The sequence below is a fragment of the Chelonia mydas genome, chromosome 9 (genome assembly GCF_015237465.2).
Source record: "Chelonia mydas isolate rCheMyd1 chromosome 9, rCheMyd1.pri.v2, whole genome shotgun sequence".
In the NCBI taxonomy this organism is placed as follows: Eukaryota; Metazoa; Chordata; order Testudines; family Cheloniidae; genus Chelonia; species Chelonia mydas.
In genome coordinates, this window is record NC_057855.1 from 59,654,669 (window position 1) to 59,677,077 (window position 22,409).

The window sequence follows — 22,409 nt, forward strand, 5'->3', positions numbered from 1 at the left end:
CACCTGATTGCTACCGGTCAGTCAGGAATCAATTCGGAGTGGGCAAATCTAAAGTGGGGGCTGCTGTAATCCAAGTAGCCAAGGCAATCAATAACCTTCTGCTAACAAGGGTAGTGACTCTGGGAAATGTGCAGGTCATAGTGGATGGCTTTGCTGCAATGGGGTTCCCTAACTGTGGTAGGGCGATAGATGGAATGCATATCCCTATCTTGGCACCGGATCACCTTGCCAAACAGTACATAAAGTGCAAGAGGTACTTCTCAGTGGTGTTGCAAGCACTGGTGGATCACAAGGGCCGTTTCACCGACATCAACGTGGGATGGTCCGGAAAGTTGCATGATGCTCGCATCTTTCGGAACTCCGGGCTGTTCGAAAAGCTGCAAGAAGGGACTTTCTTTCCAGACCAGAAAATTATCGCTGGGGATGTTGAAATGGCAATAGTTATCCTTGGGGACCCAACCTATGCCTTGCTCCCATGGCTCATGAAGCCATACATAGGCAGCCTGGACAGCAGTAAGGAGCAGTTCAACTATCGGCTGAGCAAGTGCAGAATGGTGATAGAATGTGCCTTTGGACATTTAAAAGGGTGCTGGCGCTGTTTGCTGAGTAGGTTAGAACTCAGCACAACCAATATTCCCATTGTGCTTGCTGTGTGCTTCATAATATCTGTGACAGTAAGGGGAAGACATTTATGGCGGGTTGGGAGGTTGAGGCAAATCGTCTGGAGGCCAATTTTGAACAGCCAGACACCAAGGCAATTAGACGAGCACAGCTAGGCGCACTGCACATCAGAGAGGCTTTGAAAAACAGTTTTATGACTGACCAGGCTACGCTGTGACAGTTGTATGTGTTTGTCCTTGATGTAAAGCCGCCCCCTTTGATGAATGTACTTCCCTATAAGCCAATCCCTCTCCCCCCTTCTACCACAGCTGGCAAAAGAAATAAAGTCCCTATTGTTTTGAATTCATTCATTCATTATTTATGTATTAAAAAAAAATTGAGATCACTGACAACGTTGACTAGTAAAAGGTATCCCGGGTGTGGTGGGGGAGGAGGGAAGGACAAGGCCACATTGCTTATTGTAGCCACACTACAAATCAAAACTGTTTGAATGACAGCCTTCTGTTGCTTGGGCCATCTTCTGGAGTTGAGTGGCTGGGTGCTCAGAGGGCCGCCTCCACCCCCCACACACTCCCCCCTGAGTTCTTGGGCTTCTGGGTGAGGAGGATATGGAACTTGGCGAGGAGGGCAGGCGGTTACACAATGGATGCAGCAGGGGTCTGTACACTAGTTGCCTTTCCTGCAGCTCCACCAGACGCTTCATCATGTCTGTTTGTTCCCCCATTAGCCTCACCATCTCCTCCTGCGTGTTCCGATCATGCTCATTGTATGCTTTCCTGACCTCTGCCACCGAATGCCTCCATGCATTCAGATGTGCCCTATCAGTGAGGGAGGACTGCATGAGCTCTGAAAACATGTCATCGTGAGTACGTTTTTTCCACCTTCTAACCTCAGGGACAGAGATGATATCGGGAGCATAGAAACTTTTGCAGCTGCGGGGGGGGGAGGGAAGGGAGAGTTCACTTTACAGAAGATACATTTCTGAGAACAAAAGGGAGACTCTTTCACAGTGAATCAAGCAATTCACAGCAGACAGCACATGTGTTTTAGGTACATGGTCACATTTTGCCTTTTATATTGAGCACCTGCTGGTATGGTGACACATCACACACGGCTGGGCAACACAATTCGGTTTCCAGGCAGCCATGGTAAGCCAAAGGGTACACGGGGTTGGCTTCTTACATGTTCATAACATGTGGGAATGGTTTCAAACTGCAGTGCCCTCCTTTCCCTTAGCAACCAATGACGGTTGGTTTTGCTGTTTAAAATGAGGGCCTGAGGTTGCTGTTTAAAAGGAGGGGCTGCGTGTTTCAGGGTGGATGTGCAGCACACTCCTTCCCCCCACCCATGTGGCTATTCTCTGGGATGATCCCTTTTAGCCAAGCGCAAACAGCCCAGCATGACCGTGGTCTAATGTGCTGGGGATCACCAAACACAGGGGATTACTCTTCCTTACAAAAATTCCCCTGTTTCAACCAGGTGACCATGAATGATATCATAGAATCATAGAATATCAGGGTTGGAAGGGACCTAGTGAAAAAGTTTTTCCTAATATCCAACCTAAACCTCCCCCACTGCAACTTGAGACCACTACTCCTTGTTCTGCCAGAACAGTCTAGACCCATCCTCTTTGGAACCGCCTTTCGGGTAATTGAAAGCTGCTATAAAATCCCCCCTCATTCTTCTCTTCTGCAGACTAAACAATCCCAGTTCCCGCAGCCTCTCCTCATAAATCATGTGTTCCAGTCCCCTAATCATTTTTGTTGCCCTCCGCTGGACGCTTTCCAATTTTTCCACATCCTTCTTGTAGTATGGGGCCCAAAACTGGACACAGTACTCCAGATGAGGCCTCACCAATGTCGAATAGAGAGGAATGATCACGTCCCTCGATCTGCTGGCAATGCCCCTACTTATACAGCCCAAAATGCCGTTAGCCTTCTTGGCAACAAGGGCACACTGTTGACTCATATCCAGCTTCTCGTCCACTGTAACCCGTAGGTCCTTTTCTGCAGAACTGCTGCCTAGCCATTCGGTCCCTAGTCTGTAGCGGTGCATGGGATTCTTCTGTCCTAAGTGCAGGACTCTGCACTTGTCCTTGTTGAACCTCATCAGATTTCTTTTGGCCCAATCCTCTAATTTGTCTAGCGCCCTCTGTATCCTATCCCTCCCTCCAGCGTATCTACCTCTCCTCCCAGTTTAGTGTCATCGGCAAACTTGCTGAGGGTGCAGTCCACGCCATCCTCCAGATCATTAATGAAGATATTGAACAAAACCGGCCCCAGGACCAACCCTTGGGGCACTCCACTTGATACCGGCTGCCAAGTAGATATCGAGCCATTGATCACTACCCTTTGATCCCGACAATCTAGCCAGCTTTCTATCCACCTTATAGTCCATTCATCCAGCCCATACTTTTTTAACTTGCTGGCAAGAATACTGTGGGAGACTGTGTCAAAAGCTTTAGCTAAAGTCAAGGAATAACACATCCACTGCTTTCTCCTCATCCGTAGAGCCAGTTATCTCATCATAGAAGGCAATTAGATTAGTCAGGCATGACTTCCCCTTGGTGAATCCATGCTGACTGTTCCTGATCACTTTCCTCTCCTCTAAGTGCTTCAGAATTGATTCCTTGAGGACCTGCTCCATTATTTTTCCAGGGACTGAGGTGAGGCTGACTGGCCTGTAGTTCCCAGGATCCTCCTTCTTCCCTTTTTTAGTGATGGGCACTACATTAGCCTTTTTCCAGTCGTCCGGGACCTCCCCCGATCGCCATGAGTTTTCAAAGATAATGGCCAAAGGCTCTGCAATCACATCCGCCAACTTCTTTAGCACTCTCGGATGCAGCGCATCCGGCCCAATGGACTTGTGCTCATCCAGCTTTTCTAAATAGTCCTGAACCACTTCTTTCTCCACAGAGGGCTGGTCACCTCCTCCCCATACTGTCCTGCCCAGAGAAGTAGTCTGGGAGCTGACCTTGTTCGTGAAGACAGAGGCAAAAAAAGCATTGAGTACATTAGCTTTTTCCACATCCTCTGTCACTAGGTTGCCTCCCTTGTTCAGTAAGGGGCCCATACTTTCCTTAACTTTCTTCTTGTTGCTAACATACCTGAAGAAACTCTTCTTGTTACTCTTAACGTCTCCTGCTAGCTGCAACTCCAAGTGTGATTTGGCCTTCCTGATTTCACTCTTGCATGCCTGAGCAATATTTTTATACTCCTCCCTGGTCATTTGTCCAATCTTCCACTTCTTGTAAGCTTCTTTTTTGTGTTTAAGATCAGCAAGGATTTCACTGTTAAGCCAAGCTGGTCGCCTGCCATATTTACTATTCTTTCTACACATCGGGATGGTTTGTCCCTGTTACTTCAATAAGGATTCTTTAAAATAAAGCCAGCTCTCCTGGACTCCTTTCCCCCTCATGTTATTCTCCCAGGGGATCCTGCCCATCAGTTCCCTGAGGGAGTCAAAGTCTGCTTTTCTGAAGTCCAGGGTCCGTATTCTGCTGCTCTCCTTTCTTCCTTGTGTCAGGATCCTGAACTCGACCTTCTCATGGTCACTGCCTCCCAGGTTCCCATCCACTTTTGCTTCCCCTACTAATTCTTGACCTGCTGCTCACAAACTGGGAAGAAGAGCTCCGTCCCTAGTTGGTTCCTCCAGCACCTGCACCAGGAAATTGTCCCCTACACTTTCCAAAAACTTCCTGGATTGTCTGTGCACTGCTGTTTTGCTCTCCCAGCAGATATCAGGGTGATTGAAGTCTCCCATGAGAACCAGGGCCTGCGATTTAGTAAATTCCGTTATTTGCCGGAAGAAAGCCTCGTCCACCTCATCCCCCTGGTCTGGTGGTCTATAGCAGACTCCACCACAACAACAGCCTTGTTGCTCACACTTCTAAACTTAATCCAGAGACTCTCAGGTTTTTCTGCAGTTTCATACCGGAGCTCTGAGCAGTCATACTGCTCTCTTACATACAATGCAACTCCCCCACCTTTTCTGCCCTGCCTGTCCTTCCTGAACAGTTTATATCCATCCATGACAGTACTCCAGTCATGTGAGTTATCCCACCAAGTCTCTGTTATTCCAATCACATCATAATTCCTTGACTGTGCCAGGACTTCCAGTTCTCCCTGCTTGTTTCCCAGGCTTCTTGCATTTGTGTATAGGCACTTGAGATAACTCGCTGATCCTCCTGCTTTCTCAGTATGAGGCAGGAGCCCTCCCCTCTCGTGCTCTCCTGCTCGTGCTTCCTCCCGGTATCCCTTGTCCCCACTTACCTCAGGGCTTTGGTCTCCTTCCCCTGGTGAACCTAGTTTAAAGCCCTCCTCACTAGGTTAGCCAGCCTGTTTGCGAAGATGCCCTTCCATCTCTTTGTTAGGTGGAGCCCGTCTCTGCTTGGCACTCCTCCTCCTTGGAACACCATCCCATGGTCAAAGAATCCAAAGCCTTCTCTCCGACACCACCTGTGTAGCCATTTGTTGACTTCCACGATTCGACGGTCTCTACCCAGGCCTTCTCCTTCCACGGGGAGGATGGACGAGAACACCACTTGTGTCTCAAACTCCTTTATCCTTCTTCCCAGAGCCACGTAGTCTGCAGTGATCCGCTCAAGGTCATTCTTGGCAGTAACATTGGTGCCCACGTGGAGAAGCAGGAAGGGGTAGCGATCCAAGGGCTTGATGAGTCTCCGCAGTCTCTCCACCACATCTTGAATCCTAGCTCCTGGCAAGCAGCAGACTTCTCAGTTTTCATGGTTGGGGTGGCAGGTAGATGACTCAATCCCCCTGGGGAGGGAGTCCCCGACCACCACCACCCGCCTCCTTCTTTTGGGAACTGTGGTTGTGGAACCCCCATCCCTAGGACAGTGCATCTCATGCCTTTCAATCGACGGAGTCTCCTTCTGCTCCCTTCCCTCAGATGTATCGTCTAGTCCACTCTCCGCATTAGTACCTGTGGAGAGAACATGAAAATGGTTGCTTACCTGTATCTGCATTGCTGGTACATGGACGCTCCCCTTTCTTCTTCTGGAGGTCACATGCTGCCAAATTTCTTCACCGTCCTTCTGTCCCTGCTGCGCAGCCTGCTCTGAGTTTTCAGAATGTTGTGTCCGTAGAAGCATATCCTGACGTCTGTCCAGGGAATCTTCAGTTTCTCTTATGCAACGCAGGGTCGATACTTGTTTCTCCAGACCTTGAACCTTCTCTTCCAATATGGAGACCAGCTTGCACTTTGTACAGACAAAGTTGCTTCTGTCCTGTGGAAGAAAGACAAACATGGCACATCCTGTGCAGGTAACAACGGCTGAATGCTCACCATCCATATTACCTTCCTTCTACAAGCTTCCTCAGGTGCTGTAGTAACTACTCAGAGAAGCCTGCAAGATGAAAGCCTCAGTGGGCTCTCCCCAGGCAAACTCCCTCTGTTAGCCTCTCCGGTGTTCGCCACTCAGCTGGTTCGCAGCTGACTGGCTTTTTATAAGTCAGCCCCACTCGAGGCTCACCTGGAACAAAGCAGTCCCAATTCACACTTTTCAAACAATCAAGCACACGGTCAAATTGACAAACTGTCCCCGCAACAGACACTCAGATACTCACCCACACAGCCCCCCTAATGCAGCACTTAGCGTACCTCCTCTTGGACAGATCGCAGGCAAACTCCCTCTGTTAGCCGCTCCGCTGTTCGCCGCTCACCTCACTCTCCTGAGGCTGCCACAGAAAGATAAAGACCGAACGTTGCATGAATGTGACCAAAACCCAGGACCATTCGCTGCCATGCTTTGTGCTGCAATGATTCCAGACTACTTGCTACTGGCTTGGCATGGTAAAGTGTCCTCTCATGGAGGACGAAATAAGGCAGCCATCCCCCGAAACTTCTGCAAAGGCTTTCAGAGTACCTCCAGGAGAGCTTCATGGAGATGTCCCTGGAGGATTCCCACTCCATCCTCAGACACGTTAACAGACTTTTCCAGTAGCTGTACTGGCCACGAATGCATCCCAATTGTTCAGGGCAAATCAAACATTAAACACAATTACTTTTAACCCCTGTAGTGTACTTACAAATGTGCACTCACCAGAGGTGCCTTCAGGGTCCGGGAACAATACGCCTTGGGAGCGTATGGGCTCCAGGGTGAGGAAAAGGTCCTGGCTTCTGCGGAGAATGGATTCTCCGCTTGCCTGCTGCGCATTCTCCTCTTCCTCCTCTTCCTCATCCACAAAATCCTTCTCCGTGTTGTGTGAGGCTCCTCCCTTGCAGGTGTCTACGGACAGTGGTGGGGTAGTGGGTAGGGTCCCCCCCTAGAATGCCAGGCAGCTGGCCATAGAAGCAGCATGTATGGGGCTTTGACCCGGAGTGACCGTTTGCCTCCTTTGTCTTTTGGTAGGCTTGACTGAGCTCCTTAATTTTCATGTGGCACTGCTGTGTGTCCCTGGTGTAGCCTCTGTCTACCATGCCCTGTGCGATTTTGGCATATATATCAGCACTTCTTCTGCTGGATCGGAGTTCTGCCTGCCCTGCTGTATGGGGATTCTTCTCCCCATACAGCAATCAAATCCAGTGTTTCCTGTTCGCTCCATGCTGGAGCTCGGTTGCGATTCGGGGACTGCATGGTCACCTGTTCTGCTGAGTTCGCCACGCTGACCAAACAGGAAATGAAATTCAAAAGTTCCTGGGGCTTTTCCTGTGTACCTGGCTAGTGTATTGGAATTGAAAGTGCTGTCCAGAGTGGTCACATTGGAGCACTCTGGGATAGCTCCCAGAGGCCACTACCATCAATTTGCACAGCGTTGTGTCTGCACTACCCCAAATTCGACCTAGGAAGGTTGATTTTAGCGCTGCTCCCCTTGTCGGGGAGGAGTACAGAGGTCAATTTTAAGAGCCCTTTAGGTCCGCGGAACAGGGTTGGTTGGGTAGCCACATTGCTTATAAAATCGACCTAACGTGGCTAAATTCGACCTAACCTCATAGTGTAGACCAGGCCTTAGTCTCACTTTCCTTCTGGCCCAGGCAATAATTAATTACCTAACCACAGTGGAACAGCTGCAACAGGAGAGGCTGAAGGAGCCTCACATCAGAATATCTCCTACCTCAGTGGCTGGGGTGCTCCCCTGAGCAGTGTCAGATCCTGTCAAGTCTCTGTCCATCAGGAAGAGCGGGGAATTTAAACAGGGGATCTCCCACACCCCTGCTACTCCCAGAGCCCTCACTTGCCCCAATGGGGGCAGCACCAGTGGTGAGCTGGAGCCGGTTTGCACTGGTTTGCGCAAACTGGTTGTTAAATTTTGAAGCCGGTTTAGAACCGGTTGTTAAAGGGGTGGGCAAACTCCGGTCCACGGTCACATGCGGCCCACGGGACCGTCCTGTCCGTCCCGCCTGAGCTCTTGGCTGGGGAAGCTCCCCTGAGAATTTTTACTCACCTGGCGGCACTCCGGGCCTTCAGCGGCACTTCGGCGGCGGATCCTTCACTTACTACAGGCCTTCAGTGGCACTTCGGTGGCGGGTCCATCACTTGCTCCGGGCCTTTGGCAGCACTTCGGTGGCAGGTCCTTCAGTGCTGCCAAAGACCCAGAGCGACTGAAGGAACCGGTTCTTCAGCTTCTGGCAGCTCATCACTGGGCAGCACTATCAGGCCAATGCCCTCCTGAGCAGCCAGAGTGAGCTCCCTGCCAGGGCTGTGGCATGGGCCCAAAGGTAGTTAGGCCCTGTCTACACTGGCAAGTTTCTGCACAGTAAAGCAGCTGTTTGAGCTGTAATCCCCAAGGTGCACACACTGCCAAGCCACTTAGAGTGCAGAAACGGCGCAGTTGCAGCACTGTAAAGAAACCAACCCAACGAGAGGTGTGCAGCTTTCTGCACTGGGGCTACAGCGCTGCAGTGCCAGTGTGGACACCCTGGTCGATTACAGCCCTGCAACTGGCCTCCAGGAGGTGTCCCACAATGCCTGTTCTCGCCTCTCTGGTCATCGGTTTGAACTCTACTGCCCTGCCCTCAGGTGACCAACCATCATCCCCACCCTGTACCCCTCCTTGGGAATTTTGAAAGTCCCCTTCCTGTTTGCTCGGCGATACGTGCAGTGTTCTCAGCACATCTTTCCAGGTGGCCATGCCTGCTCCATGCACCAGGCGATCCCCTGCTTGGAGCAATGCCGAGCTGCTGGACTTCATCAGCATTTGGGGAGAGGAGGCTGTGCAGTCCCCGCTGCACTTCAGCCATAGGAATTATGATACTTACAGACAGATTTCACGATGCATGACAGAAAGGGCCATGACTGGGACACACTGCAGTGCAGGGTAAAAGTGAGGAGCTGCGGAACGCCTACCACAAGGCGCGGGAGGCAAACCGCCGCTCCGGTGCTGCGCCCACGAGCTGCCGGTTCTACAAAGAGCTGGACGTGATACTTGGTGGCTACCCCACCTCCACTGCAAAGTCTCTTGTGGATACTTCAGTGGTCGAGAGTAGACCGAGCCTGGAGGAGGACATTTTGGATGAAGATGTGGAGGGGGAGGGGGACCCAGAGCAGAGGACAACTCAGTGGTCAGAGATGCATGCAGCCAGAAGTTCTTTTCTACCCTGGAGGAGGCTAGCCAATCACAGCTGTCAGATGTTGGCGAAGTGCAAACAGGAGAGGAGGCCCCTGCTATGTGGATCTGACTTTGGGAATCGCTGAAGCGAGTTGTTGGGGGCAGGAGGGTTGCAGAAAGCAGGCTTGTCTCCCACCGCATGCCTAGTCTGAGTGGCAGAACAGGCTGTTGATTGACTCCCTCACTTCACAGGTCTCCAGGAAACTCATGGAGATACTGGGCAATCCACTGCCGCAGGTTCTCCAGCAGAGCTCCTTTGTTTCTTCCCCCATGAAGGGTAACTTTACCACGCCACTGTGCTGTCACGGCAAGTGGGGGGAGGACGACCGTTGCTGCCCACAAGCGAGCTACATAGGGGCCAGGGCGGAAGCCGCAGTCTTGGAGAAGACCCTCCCTTGATTCCCTGCTCACCCTCAGCAATGAGATATCTTCCATAATGATCACATCCTATGGAAAGTGCGGGGACATGAATGATTACCAGGCCCCGCATTCAGTGCTGGTTCTCCCCAAGAGCCACATGCCCAGTGTACAGCAGGGTCCAGGAAGACTGATTTACCCTGCTGTGACGTTATTGACTTGAACTGGGACCATATAGAACATTGTTGCAACCAAGGTCCTATAGTCGCACCAAATCTTGTATAAAGGGGGTCAAATAAGGTGTCTAAGACAAGGTTATGGTTTGCTGGTTATGATTATGCTATGTGTATCATTTTTGTAGTTGAAGTTATGAACATTGGTTCTGTACTGTCTGTAGTTCAAACTTGTGCTATGCTTCTGGGTGACACCTCAGACAAGTTGGTGTCGGCTCTGCCTAGCTTGCTTGATGGCCCATTAAGGACCATCAGCTATACAAGTGACCCATTGAAAGAAGGCAGACACGCCTTGTGACTTAGCAAGGTGTGCAGGGACCTGCCTATGGAGAGAACTCTGAGGTTTTTCCAGGCCATGTGATGGACGGCTTGTCTTTGGAACCAAGAAAGAAAGACCGCATGGCAAGAGACTATAAAAAGCTGCTGCATCTCCTCCATCTGCTTTTCGATCCTGCTTCTTACCTCTGGAGGGACTTTGCTACACTGAAGCAGTGAACAAAGGACTGAAAGCTGTGGATGTTCTCCAGAGACTTGATTTGAACCTGCAGTTTATTCCATCACTGCTGCAAGCCTGAACCAAGAACTTTGCCATTACTGTATGTAATTGATTCCATTTAACCAATTCTAGCTCTCATCTATATCTTTTTCCTTTTATAAATAAACCTTTAGATTTTAGATTCTAAAGGATTGGCAACAGCGTGATTTGTGGGTAAGATCTGATTTGTATATTGACCTGGGTCTGGGGCTTGATCCTTTGGGATTGAGAGAACCTTTTTTCTTTTACTGGGGTATTGGTTTTCATAACCATTTGTCCCCATAACAAGTGGCACTGGTGGAGATACTGGGAAACTGGAGTGTCTAAGGGAATTGCTTGTGTGACTTGTGGTTAGCCAGTGGGGTGAGACCAAAGTCTGCTCTGTTTGGCTGGTTTGGTTTGCCTTAGAGGTGGAAAAACCCTAGCCTTGGGCTGTAACTGCCCTGCTTGAAGCAATTTGTCCTGAATTGGCACTCTCAGTTGGGTCCCGCCAGAATCAGCATCGTTACACCTTCCCCCTGCAGCTACTCACCATTTTGGGGGTCTTATGGCTCATGTGTGCTTGCCTGGGATCAGCCAGTTAATGACAGGTGTGTGAGTACTAGCTGTGTTTTAAATCACTGAATCAGTGTTCTCTATGTTGCAAACAATACTGTTTCTGTAAAATGTTGCGTTTAAACTTCACAGAGATGATGTTGGGAGCCCAGCCTCCCTTTTTGTTATCGCCGGCAGAAGAGCTGCGCAGAATTAGAAAGCAGCCAAGAAGAACTAAGGAGGACTTTCTGCATGATGTTATGATGCACTCCGCCACCGAGAAACAGGAATTGAAGGAGTGGCGGAACAGCGAGAAGAGGGACTGAAAGGAGAACGTGGCACGCCAGAATGAAGCTATGAAGCAGCTCTTAAAGGTTATGAAGCGCCAAGCAGATACGCTCCAGGTGATACTAGCTCTGCAGACCGAGCAGCTCCACGCCCACCCTCCCCTGCAGCCACTGTTACAAAACTCTCCCATGCTCTGCCCCAGACACTGGGGCAGACACTCTTATCAACCTCCTGGCTCCAGTCTATACCTGCAGCATTCCACTCCTTCCCCCTCACAGTCCAGCACTGGGAACTCTCTCTATCCATTGCACTCAACACGCATCCCTCTGCAGTTTGGCCCTGCTGAATTGTACTCCAAAGAATAAGGTTGGATATGATACCTGGACATACACAAATCTTTAGCCATCCCGGGACCACACCTCCTCCTGGGACCTTCCCTTCCCCCGTCACTGCTGATGGGTTTTTTTGTTTGACTCTCTCCTCCGGTTGTTGTTTTTTAATAAAAGAATTGTGTTGGTTTGAAAGCAATCTTTATTCTATTAATTGAAAGCAAACAGAGCCCTGCAAAACAACAGACAATTGTTAAGCTTTCATACTGTATCGTCTGCACCAATTACCTCCTAGCATTACAAGCACTGCACTCCCGAGCATAGCAATAAATATTAGTGGCTTTCAGCTTCAAATTGCTGCCTCAAGGCATCCTTGATCCTTATGGGCCCACACTGTGTCCCTCTAATAGCCCTGGTCTCTGGCTGTTCAAACTCAGCCTCCAGGAGCTGAGTCTCTGCAGTCCAGCCCTGAGTGAAGCTTCCACCCTTCCCTTCACAAATATTATGGAGCATACAGCACACGGCTACAAGCATAGGAATATTGTCATCAGCCAGGTCCAGCTTCCCATTGAGGCATCACCAGCAGGCCTTTAAATGGCCAAAAGCACACGCAACAGTCATTCTGCATTTGTTCAGCCTGTTGTTGAACGGCTCCTTGCTGTTGTCAAGTTGCCCCATGTATGGCTTCATAAGCCACAGCATTAAGGGGTAGGTGGGGTCTCCCAGGGTCACAATGGGCATTTCTACTTCTCCTACAGTGATCTTCTGTTCTGGAAAGAAAGTCCCTGCTTGCAGCTTCCTGAACACGCCAGTGTTCCAAAAGATGTATGCATCATGCACCTTTCCGGACCAGCCTGTGTTAATGTCTGTGAAACGCCCACGGTGATCCACAAGCACCTGGAGAACCATTGAGAAATACCCCTTGCAATTAATGTACTCAGTGGCAAGGTGGTCTGATGCCAGAATTGGAATGTGTGTGCCATCTATCTCCACTCCGCAGTTAGGGAAGCCCATTTGTACAAAGCCATCCACAATGTCATTCATGTTGCCGAGAGTCACGGTCTTTCAGAGCAGGATGCGATTAATGGCCCTGCAGACTTCCGTCAACACGAGTCCAACAATAGACTTTCCAACTTGGAACTGGTTAGCGATCGTTCGGTAGCAGTCTGGAGTAGCCAGCTTCCACAGTGCAATCGCCACACGCTTCTCCAATGACAGGGCAGCTCTCATTCTCGTGTCCTTGCGCCGCAGGGCTGGGGCAAGCTCATCACACAGTCTCATGAATGTGGCTTTCCTCATCCAAAAGTTCTGCAGCCACTGCTCGTCATCCCAGACGTGCATGACGATGTGATCCCACCACTCAGTGCTTTTTTCCCAAGCCCAGAAGCGGCGTTCCACTGTGGTCAGCACCTCTGTGAATGCCACAAGCAATCTTGCGTCGTAGCTACTACTCGTGGCAAGATCGGTGTTACACTTCAATTGCCTTTGTAGTTTAAGGAATAACTCCGCTGCCACTTGTGATGTGTTGGTCAGAGCAAGCAGCATACTGGTAAGCAGTTCGGGATCCATTCCTGCAGCCTGAAAGAGGCAGGGTGCGCGGTACACAAACCATTGAAATATGGCACCAAATGCAGACAGAAGCACAGTGATTGCTGGGATGCGAAGCAATGCATCACGGGGCATTGGGAAAGGACCCAGGATGCCCCACGACTCTGTCTGCCTTCCCTCAACTCTTAGCTGCAGAAGAGAAAGAGATGCTCTGTGGGATAGCTGCCAAGAGTGCACCACTCTGAATACTGATGCAAGTGCTGCAAGTGTGAACACACTATTGCACAGACAGCTGACAATGTGAACACACAACTGCGGTTTCCTTTCAACGCTCTCTGAGCGGCGCTGTAACTCCTGGTGCTGTAACTCTGCCAGTGTAGACATGCTCTAAGCAAACCTTAGTCCTCTATGCAGTTAGGTACATCAATTCACACTTCAATTATGTCCTCATGTGAGCCCACACTGTGATTTACCCACACCCCAAATTCGTTATTTACCATGTCATTCATAAGTTAATTCCATGGTAATCAAGCCCACATCCTTCCCAAGCACTGCACTCCTTCACCTCCAATCAATTTGCCCTTTCTCCACCACAAGCACATTCTTACAGGTACTATTCCCCCTCTTCCATTGGGCCATGCAAACCCATAAGGTGAGAACACAGAGCATCCCTGACTTCTGTTGCCCAGGTGCAGACAGCTCCAGCTGTGGCAGGTGCACTTTCTGTCTGAGTGTCTGATTCAACGGCCCCTCGCTGTCAGAGGTCCCTTAAGGGGGGAATGGCTCATCTCTGGCTTCACAAAGGTTGGGAAGAGCACAGCGAGCCACAGTAATGCAGACAGCATTGATGACAGTGGAATACAAACAGGTCTGTAGACATCTCCAGTGGGATTTTAATCTGTCAAAAGCACATTCAACAACCATTCTACACCTACTGAGAATGTAATTAAACCTTCTTTTGTGAGGGCCTCTGAAATCAGGGTTTGACTTCATAAGCCAAGGCAAAGGGGGTGGGGGGTACGTGAAGTCCCCAAGGATAACAGTGGGGACAGTCAGAGCTGTCCCTTGAGTATGACCAGTCGGGGTGACCGCTCTGGGCCCCATGTTTTGGGGGGCCTGCGCTTCAGTGGGCATGTGTTGTGCAGGGGGCTGTAAGCCGGCCCAGAGGAGGTGGGCTTACAGGTGCCTGGAGGGCCAGGCCAGCCCAGGGGATGGGGTTAGGAGTTTGGGGGGCCAGGCCAGCCCAGAAGGTTAGCGGGGGGCCTGGTGCTGGCAGGGGGAGTCAGGCCTGCACTCACCGGCGGGAAGCGCCCATTATATTTCTTTTTCTTGCCCACCTGCCGCCGCACTGGCCACCAGCATTCTAGCGCTGCTGGAACACACCAGCACCAGGCTGACCCCATCCATTGCCTTTCTGCCCTGGACCCATCACTTTTCCAGGATGCCCCAGCACAGGGGACCCCCTAGCACAGGTGCCACCCTGTGACTCTCCATTGTCCCTCGCCCTCCAGCACTGGTGTCCCCACCCCACATCAGATTTCAACTGTATAAAAGATGTTAAGGGGGGCCCCTACAGGCTGATTTGTCCTGGACCCCACACCCCCATAGGGACAGCCCTTGGGACAGTAATTCCATTTATGACAATGTCATGTGGTGGGAATAGTGCCCTAGCCTGTCCATGAATGTAGACTCGTGATTGGTGAAAAACTCTGGCATTGTGAACTTTTCCAATGCAACCCACGGTGATGTTCATAATTGGCCTCTGTGGTCCATAAAGGCCTGCATAACAGGGGAGTAGTACCCTTTGCAGTTTATGTACTCATCCACTCCTTGAGGAGGACAAACTATGGGCACAGGAGTCCCATCAATGGCCTGGCATGGATAGAATCATAGAAGATTGGGTTTGGAAGAGACCTCAGGAGGTCATCTAGTCCAACCCTCCGCTCAAAGCAGGACCAACCCCAACTAAATCATCCCAGCCAGAGATTTGTCAAGCTGGGCCTTAAAAACCTCTAAGGATGGAGATTCCACCACCTCCCTAGGTAACCCATTCCAGTGCTTCACCACCCTCCTAGTGAAATAGTGTTTCTGAATATCCAACCTAGACCTCCCCCACTTGAGACCATTGCTCCTTGTTCTGTCATCTGCCACCACTGAGAACAGCCTAGCTCCATCCCCCTTTCAGGTAGTTGAAGGCTACCTGAAACCCCATTCTCTCTTTAATGCCTGGCATCTTGGTGTAATCCACAAGACTGACTGCCTCAGAAACCTCTGCCACCGCTTTACCCACAGTTGACCTTCCAACACTAAACTAGTTTGGCAACAGATCTGTAGCTGTCTAGTGTAGGCAGCTTCCAGATGCTTATAGCAACCTGCTTCTCAACCATCAAGGGTAACTGTGTGCATGTCTCTTTACATTGAAGGGTTGGGGCAAGCTGCTCACAAAGCTTCATACAAAAGTTCTGGACCACTGCTGGTCACCCCAGGTCCACATAATGATGTGATCCCCCCAGTCTGTGCTTGTTGCCCTGCACCAGAAGTGCTGGGCCTCGGTGGCTCTGTGGAGTGTACTAAGCAGCATCTGCCAGTGTGCATCTGCCATGCCTGGGTACTCCTCCTCCTCCTCTTGCTTCCTCATGACATCTGTCAGGTACCTTTGGTGGGTCAGAAAACACCACCAGAATGTCCACCTGTGCCTGACACAGGAGGGAAAGTGCAAGGAAGAGAAGTTCTTCTAAAGGCACCTCCTCCATCTTGCTGGCAGTGCACAGACTAAAATGACTCCCTTGCTGGCTGTGCTGGCAGGCTGTTCAAACTTCCTGTAATGTGCAGGATGGGCAGTACAGTTTTCCCATAGTGCACCATGTTCCTAAGGCTAGAGAGGCTACATTTTGGGAGGGTGCCAGGGACTCTGGGAGATGGTTGGTCTGACTTGGCTCTGCACCCTGTAGTAGGGATGCTAGAGCTCTAGGTTTGAGCCCAGGTTAGAAAACATAGGGTTAAAAATCAGTGTAGACACTCACGCCCAGGGTTCAAGACAAAAGTCATCTGACTCAAGTCCCACTAACCCTGGGCTTACATTGCAGTATAGACATATCCTCTGTGTCAGTCCATCACATTACACTATCAAATCCTCAACAGCAGAAGATTTTATTAACTACACCCAGGCAACCTCACTGTGGTATTTTAATCCATTTTCAGCACCATTTTCAGATACCACACCGGGAAGCACTTTACTGGTGCTGATAGAAAGATTAGAGTAGGTTAGATTACATTTTGATATTAGTTCATGCAACATACAGTTTTCCAGAGCAAAAATAATAAAATGTTTAAGAAATTCCTGTCATTTGAAAACGAGACACAACTGTCCACCATTGAAGCTGAGAGAGGAAAGCAAGAGGTGATAGATGCTATATTCTGTGCCAGCCGTTCTCACTTGAGAATTCTTTCAGAGACCAGAGCAAAGATACTGTTTGTCTGGGGCCAATAAAGAGTGATTTTGCTGTGATGGAAACCCAGATACTTGGCAAAAGATGCAATTTCTGGCTGGGAAATGATGGCCTATTGTTGAATTGGATTTCTGGTAGTACATCATGGGGAGAGGAGGTTTTGTCAAGCAGGGAGAAGACCCTATGTGAAGCTGTAGATGAAATAAGTGTGAGTATTCAATTATGATAGACAGGTGATAGCCACCAGAGGGAAAATGGTCCAGAGAAATCACTGCTGATTTCCTCCCAGAGTTCTTTGACAGGTCAGACATTGGAAGTGGTTGTGTTTTACTTACAGGAACTTGGCATGGGATGTATGTGAGAAGCACGGGTTGGGCCTACTTTCAGTGCCTGGGAACCTGACCTGTTCATGAAGGAGCTGTTTCGTCTTGGTAACACAATGATGTTCTTCATGAGCAAGGGTGTGTGCTTCTGGTGGCAGCAAAGTTGGAATCATGAGTCAGGTGCCTGGTAGTAGTATCCCCTTTAGGTACGTATAGAGCATTCATACACACGCTGTATGAGCCATGCTGGTAGACTGAAGGGAAATATGATAGAAATTTGTAGAAGATATGTCCTGGGCTGCTTGTGCTCACTTACTGAGTCCTGGAATGAGATTTGGGTGGGAGAAGGTGAGAGAAACTCATAGATTTGGGCTACGGGGGCTACAGTAGGAAAAAGGGACTGGTTGGGTCCAGAAAAGATGCATGTAGGAATTATTGCCACATCAGCAGTTTTCACACATCATCTTAACATATGCAAGACTATCTCTCAAAGTAGCTACTAGCTAACTGAGTGTGGAAAAATAAAAGGAGGACTTGTGGCACCTTAGAGACTAACAAATTTATTTGAGCATAAGCTTTTGTGAGCTACAGCTCACTTCATTGGATGCATTCAGTGGAAAATACAGTGGGGAGATTTTATATACACAGAGAACATGAAACAATGGGTGTTACCATATACACTGTAACGAGAGTGATCAGGTAAGGTGAGCTATTACCACCAGGAGAGCGGGGCGGGGGAACCTTTTGTAGTGATAATCAAGGTGGGTCATTTCCAGCAATTGACAAGAACGTCTGAGAAACAGCAGGGCGGGCGGGGAGAGTGAGACCTCCAGAGAGGGGGTGAGACCCAGGGCAATGTGTATGTGTAGGGGGTCAGCTTCTAATGGCAGGGTGCAGAAGTGGGCCAGTCACCCATGGGCTGAGTAACTGGGGGTGATGGAGCCCCTGGAAGCATGAGCATGGTTCTAGGGGTATTTACACACAGTGGCTGATGTGTGTCCATCAGTCACCAGGGTTACTTCCCTCTCTCAGTGGCTTTAACAAAGAAAAGGAAACATTTCTCTGCTTTTCAGTTTCACAAATGCTACTCGCTCCGGCCTGTATTTGGTTTCTTTAAATGCTAAATGTCTCTAGCCCGTGCTTAACACCTGCTGCAAATCTGAGAGATCAGGAGACATCTCTGATACAAAGCCTGGCAAAGAGCACCCCCAAGTGGACACAAAGGATACCACTCAGTCCTGCAGTCAGGCTGTTCTCCACATCACTGCATTTGGTACTGGGGGGATTTATTCTCTCTGTGGCTCATATGCACAACTCCTTAGCATTGATGTGCTTCATGGGTGTGTACTGCACAGGGGAGATTAGACTTTCACAAATTCTTCTCTCTAGACTGGTCATTTCCCCCTGTTAGCGATTGTGCTAACAGGACATGAAAAGACTTAAAAATACAGGCTGGAGAGAGTGTACAAAGCATCTCCCCCTTCTTGCACCATCTACCTGAGAGCCGGTCACAGTTGTTGTCTCTGGATTCAGGAGAGCACAGGGGCTGTATCCTCACGACCCCTCAGGGACTCACATTGTCCCAAATGGGATGGAATTCTTAATCTACTTCTTGCACTGATTCAAGAATGTTTGAAGGAACAAGCCCTGATGCAAAAGGAATTAGGAGGCCCTGTGGAAGGGTATGTCCACACAGAAGCAGCCTGGAGAGGATACTATGGATGGATGGTGAAGGAAGTCGACACCTGCTCTTTTTTAGGGGTCCAGGCTGGGACTTCCAGAGAAGGTGGGAGGATGTCCTCCACATTTTACACTCTGCCAACAGGGTAAATGGATGCTGAGCCCAGGCAGGAGGGGCAGAAGAAGAACACTAGCCCAGTGAAGGTGAGAGCATGGTGTGGCCCTGGGAGGGGGCACCTCAGCCAGTGGACGAAGACAGTCTTGGACTCTCTTTTTACCGCTCCGAGTGTGAATGGGGGCTGTATTCAGTCTGACAGAAAGACTCTGTCAGACTGTCACAATAACAGGGCCAGCCACATCTCTGCCTCCTTTCTGATCTCTCTGAATGCATCCCTCTCAGACGTTCGGTCTTGCCCCACCTTTACCTGTCTCATGGCAGGATCTCGTGATTCCTCCACTGTCAGAGCAGGACCCGGGTACTCTGCCCTGTGCATACTCACTGCTTATCACCCTGCAGGCGTGTCTCGGCTGGGACCCTGCTTGACCCTCCCTTCAAGGAACTGTGACCGTGATCATGACCAACCGCCTTTGTGAAAGTCTGTTTACTTACCAGGTGGAACAAAGCGTTAGAGAACAAGAATTTTAAAACAGCAAATAGCCAACATGCAAACTTAGCCTCATCCAGTCTCATGCTTCCCTCCGAGCTAAGGAAGACAGGCTTCTTCTCCAGCGACAGGAACAGAACTGACCCAACTCGCATTCTCTGAGAAAGCGAAGCTGGCAGGCCTGTGACGCACGCTGGTCCCGGCTGACAGCAGCCCTGCTGCTCTTCGTCTGCGGCCTTGTCTTCACTGCTAAAAGTAGTTGTACCTCAGGGTAACCAGCACCTGGGAGCTACACTGCGGCGTGAAGGCAAGGCACTTTGGGTTTGCTGCCAGGCAAGGGCAGCTGAGCTCTCCACCCCTGCCTGGGGTTCAGCGCACCTTGTTAACCACTAAAGTGCCCTGACGTCACACAGTGTTTTTACGTCCATGCAGTTCACTCACGTTAGTTACCCTGAGGTAAAAACCACACTATTTTAGCAGCAAAGACAAGACTTTAGTCTCTCTGAAGTAGAAGAGAGGCTCTGCTGCCCCCGAGCGAATCCATTACCCTAGGGCAGGGGTAGTCAATATGCAAACTGTGGGCCAAATCCAGACTGCCAGACACTTTTGAATGGACCGCAACATCTTTTTATTTACTTATTATCGTTAGTATTGTTTTTGTATTATTTTCTCTGGAGTCTGCACCTTGACAATACCTTGACCAAGAAATTTGGATCTTGACAAAAAATAATTGATTACCCCTGCCCTAGGGCTCAATCTGGTTTTGGTATGTTTGGTGTTTTTGTTTACGAGACCAGGTGTGAAGTCTCCTGGTGACTTTCCCCCTGAGCCAGCGCATCCAGAGGGCCTGTCCAAGAGGATGCCTCACTTTCCACAGTATGCATCCAATGAAGTGAGCTGTAGCTCACGAAAGCTTATGCTCAAATAAATTGGTTAGTCTCTAAGGTGTCACAAGTACTCCTTTTCTTTTTCCGTTGTTTGGGTGGTTGGACCAGCTTGGCCTTACTGAGCTGCCGTCATTGGCCTGACACCTGTGTCTCGCTGGTGGGGAGCTGTTGGAATTATCTGAGCAGGCACCCCACACCCACACTCCCCTTTGCAAGTCTAACACCCATACATCTCATTTTGGATACAGATCAAAATATGCCATTAATACTGAGATACACATGGTCTCCTATTGTCAGACGCTCTAGGCTATTTCCATGGGCCACTCGTTCCTCCTGAACAGTCGCTTCTGACTACAGCTCCATCGTGGCACTACCGCTAGCCCTCTAGAGCCTTTCATTTTTCATATCAGCAACTTTAAAGTAAAATCACCTGATTCCTACATGACGAGAAACCCGCCTCCCACGTGTGTCGGGTGAGCACCCCCTTATTAGACTGTGAGCACCCCCAGGATGCTAGTGAGCATGCTCGCTACCGCTAAGCTCCCCTTCTCTGCACACGTGACCCCACAATTTAATCCAGCCCTTCATCTTTATTGGTTTCAGAGTAACAGCTGTGTTAGTCTGTATTCGCAAAAAGAAAAGGAGTACTTGTGGCACCTTAGAGACTAACCAATTTATTTGAGCATGAGCTTTCGTGAGCTACAGCTCACTTCATCGGATGCAGTGATGGAGCACATCCGATGAAGTGAGCTGTAGCTCACGAAAGCTCATGCTCAAATAAATTGGTTAGTCTCTAAGGTGCCACAAGTCCTCCTTTTCTTTTTGCTTCATCTTTATTGTAATACGTTGTCCTCAGCCAACTCTTCACACAATGTAGGGGTATTGCCAGAGCTGCAGTTTCAGGTGGTACCCAGCAGATGGCTGTCGAAGTCCATCCTGTTAAATAGCCATCTTGCCAGCTCGCACTGTCATGGGGATACTTGCTTTGAAGGCACAGAAGCAGGAGGAGTTATTAAAGTGTGGCTGAAATGGGAACCATCAGTCGCCAGGAGATAACTGTTGGTGTATGATGAGGCCAGGCAGAGTGCAGGGGACATGGAACATGCTGGGTGTGTCCACTGGAGTAGGAGCCAGCCCAGCCAAAGGCTGTTTGAGGGGACACAAATGTGCATGGTCACTAAAGGGCCTGCTTCCCCATGGTGCTGGGTCCCTGTTGGAAGGTGCTGGAGACCCCCACTTTCTGGGGGCATTGAGGGGAATGGAGGGGGGTACCGCGCAGTGTCAAGCCTTCCACGTGTCAGGTGTAGGTATAGACTGTACACAACAGTCTGCATCAAGTAGGGTGGGGCCTGGGTTTATCTGAACATTTTTGTGTCACCAGAATGGGGTGCTGGACACACAAAACTCACTCTTGTCCCCACCACCCAGTATATCTTACTGGCACGGGGAGTGATCCTGCAAATACTGAGTACTGAGCATAGTGCTGGCTCCTGTGAGGCTCCCAGTGGCCTTGTCTGCACCAGCTTATTTCTCCAAAAATTGCCCCTGTTGCTACCACTAAATCAGCTGCCCCAGTGGTAGCAACAGTGGCAGCCATGTCACATAGACCTGCTCTGAGCAGAGTTAGACTACATGGAGCTTAAAACACCTGCAGCTGCATGGAACCCTGTCAACCCCAGCTCCTCTCATCATTGCTATCACGAGGTGACCTGAACTGGTGGTCACAGCTATGGGAAATTGGAGGGAAAAACAAGCCCAGTGGGCACTAAGGCAATGGGGATCTTTGCTGTACTGGGCACTAAGCCACCAGGAAGCGGTGTAGGACCAATGGGAAGTATAATGAAACTGATAGTGTATTTTAAACCATTGGAGCTAGCCAAGAATTCCATATTTGTTGTTGTTTCTCATAGACCATAACCCAGCTCTTCATTGCTGGCTGACATGTGACTTCTATAGATGCATTCGTCTGCCAACAGGACCTTTACAGATTCCCAGTGCCATGTGATACAGACAACTACACAAGAAAAGGGAATATGCAGAGACGTCTGTGAGAAGGGATGGAGACATCTTCAGAAGGGATCCCCCAGGGACCTGTCTCTAGAGGCGGGGGAGAAGAGTCAGCCTGTTCCAACAATCCAGTCACTGTCTGGCTTTAGAATTTCCCAGAGTTTTTGCACTTTTGCACATTTCCAGACTCAGTGTTTGATGAATCATCTCTCTGGCATTGGCTTATCTCTGATATACTTCTGTTTCTACCCAGAGAGCCATGGATAAACATGACCTACAAAAAAGAAAGACACTGGGTTTTTCCCTTCTTAGCTTGTTTTTTAGGGATAAAGCGAGCCTAAAAAGCTTTGTTTTGATCTAATTTAAAGGGTTTTTTTCTGTTTTGTTTTGTTTTTTACAAAAATTCGGGCCATATTAACCCTTTTTATTCTGGAGGACTCTAT

The 22,409-nt window shown here is 49.6% G+C and overlaps 1 long non-coding RNA gene across 1 annotated transcript; it reads right to left on the minus strand.

Moving 5' to 3' along the window:
• Positions 1–707: 707 nt before the first annotated feature.
• On the minus strand, positions 708–21,008 carry LOC122461682. Its single transcript, XR_006283782.1, has 4 exons — positions 20,996–21,008; positions 9,937–9,939; positions 8,382–8,391; positions 708–908 (listed from the first exon to the last, which is right to left on the minus strand). It is a non-coding gene; the product is annotated as an uncharacterized LOC122461682 (long non-coding RNA).
• Positions 21,009–22,409: the final 1,401 nt, after the last annotated feature.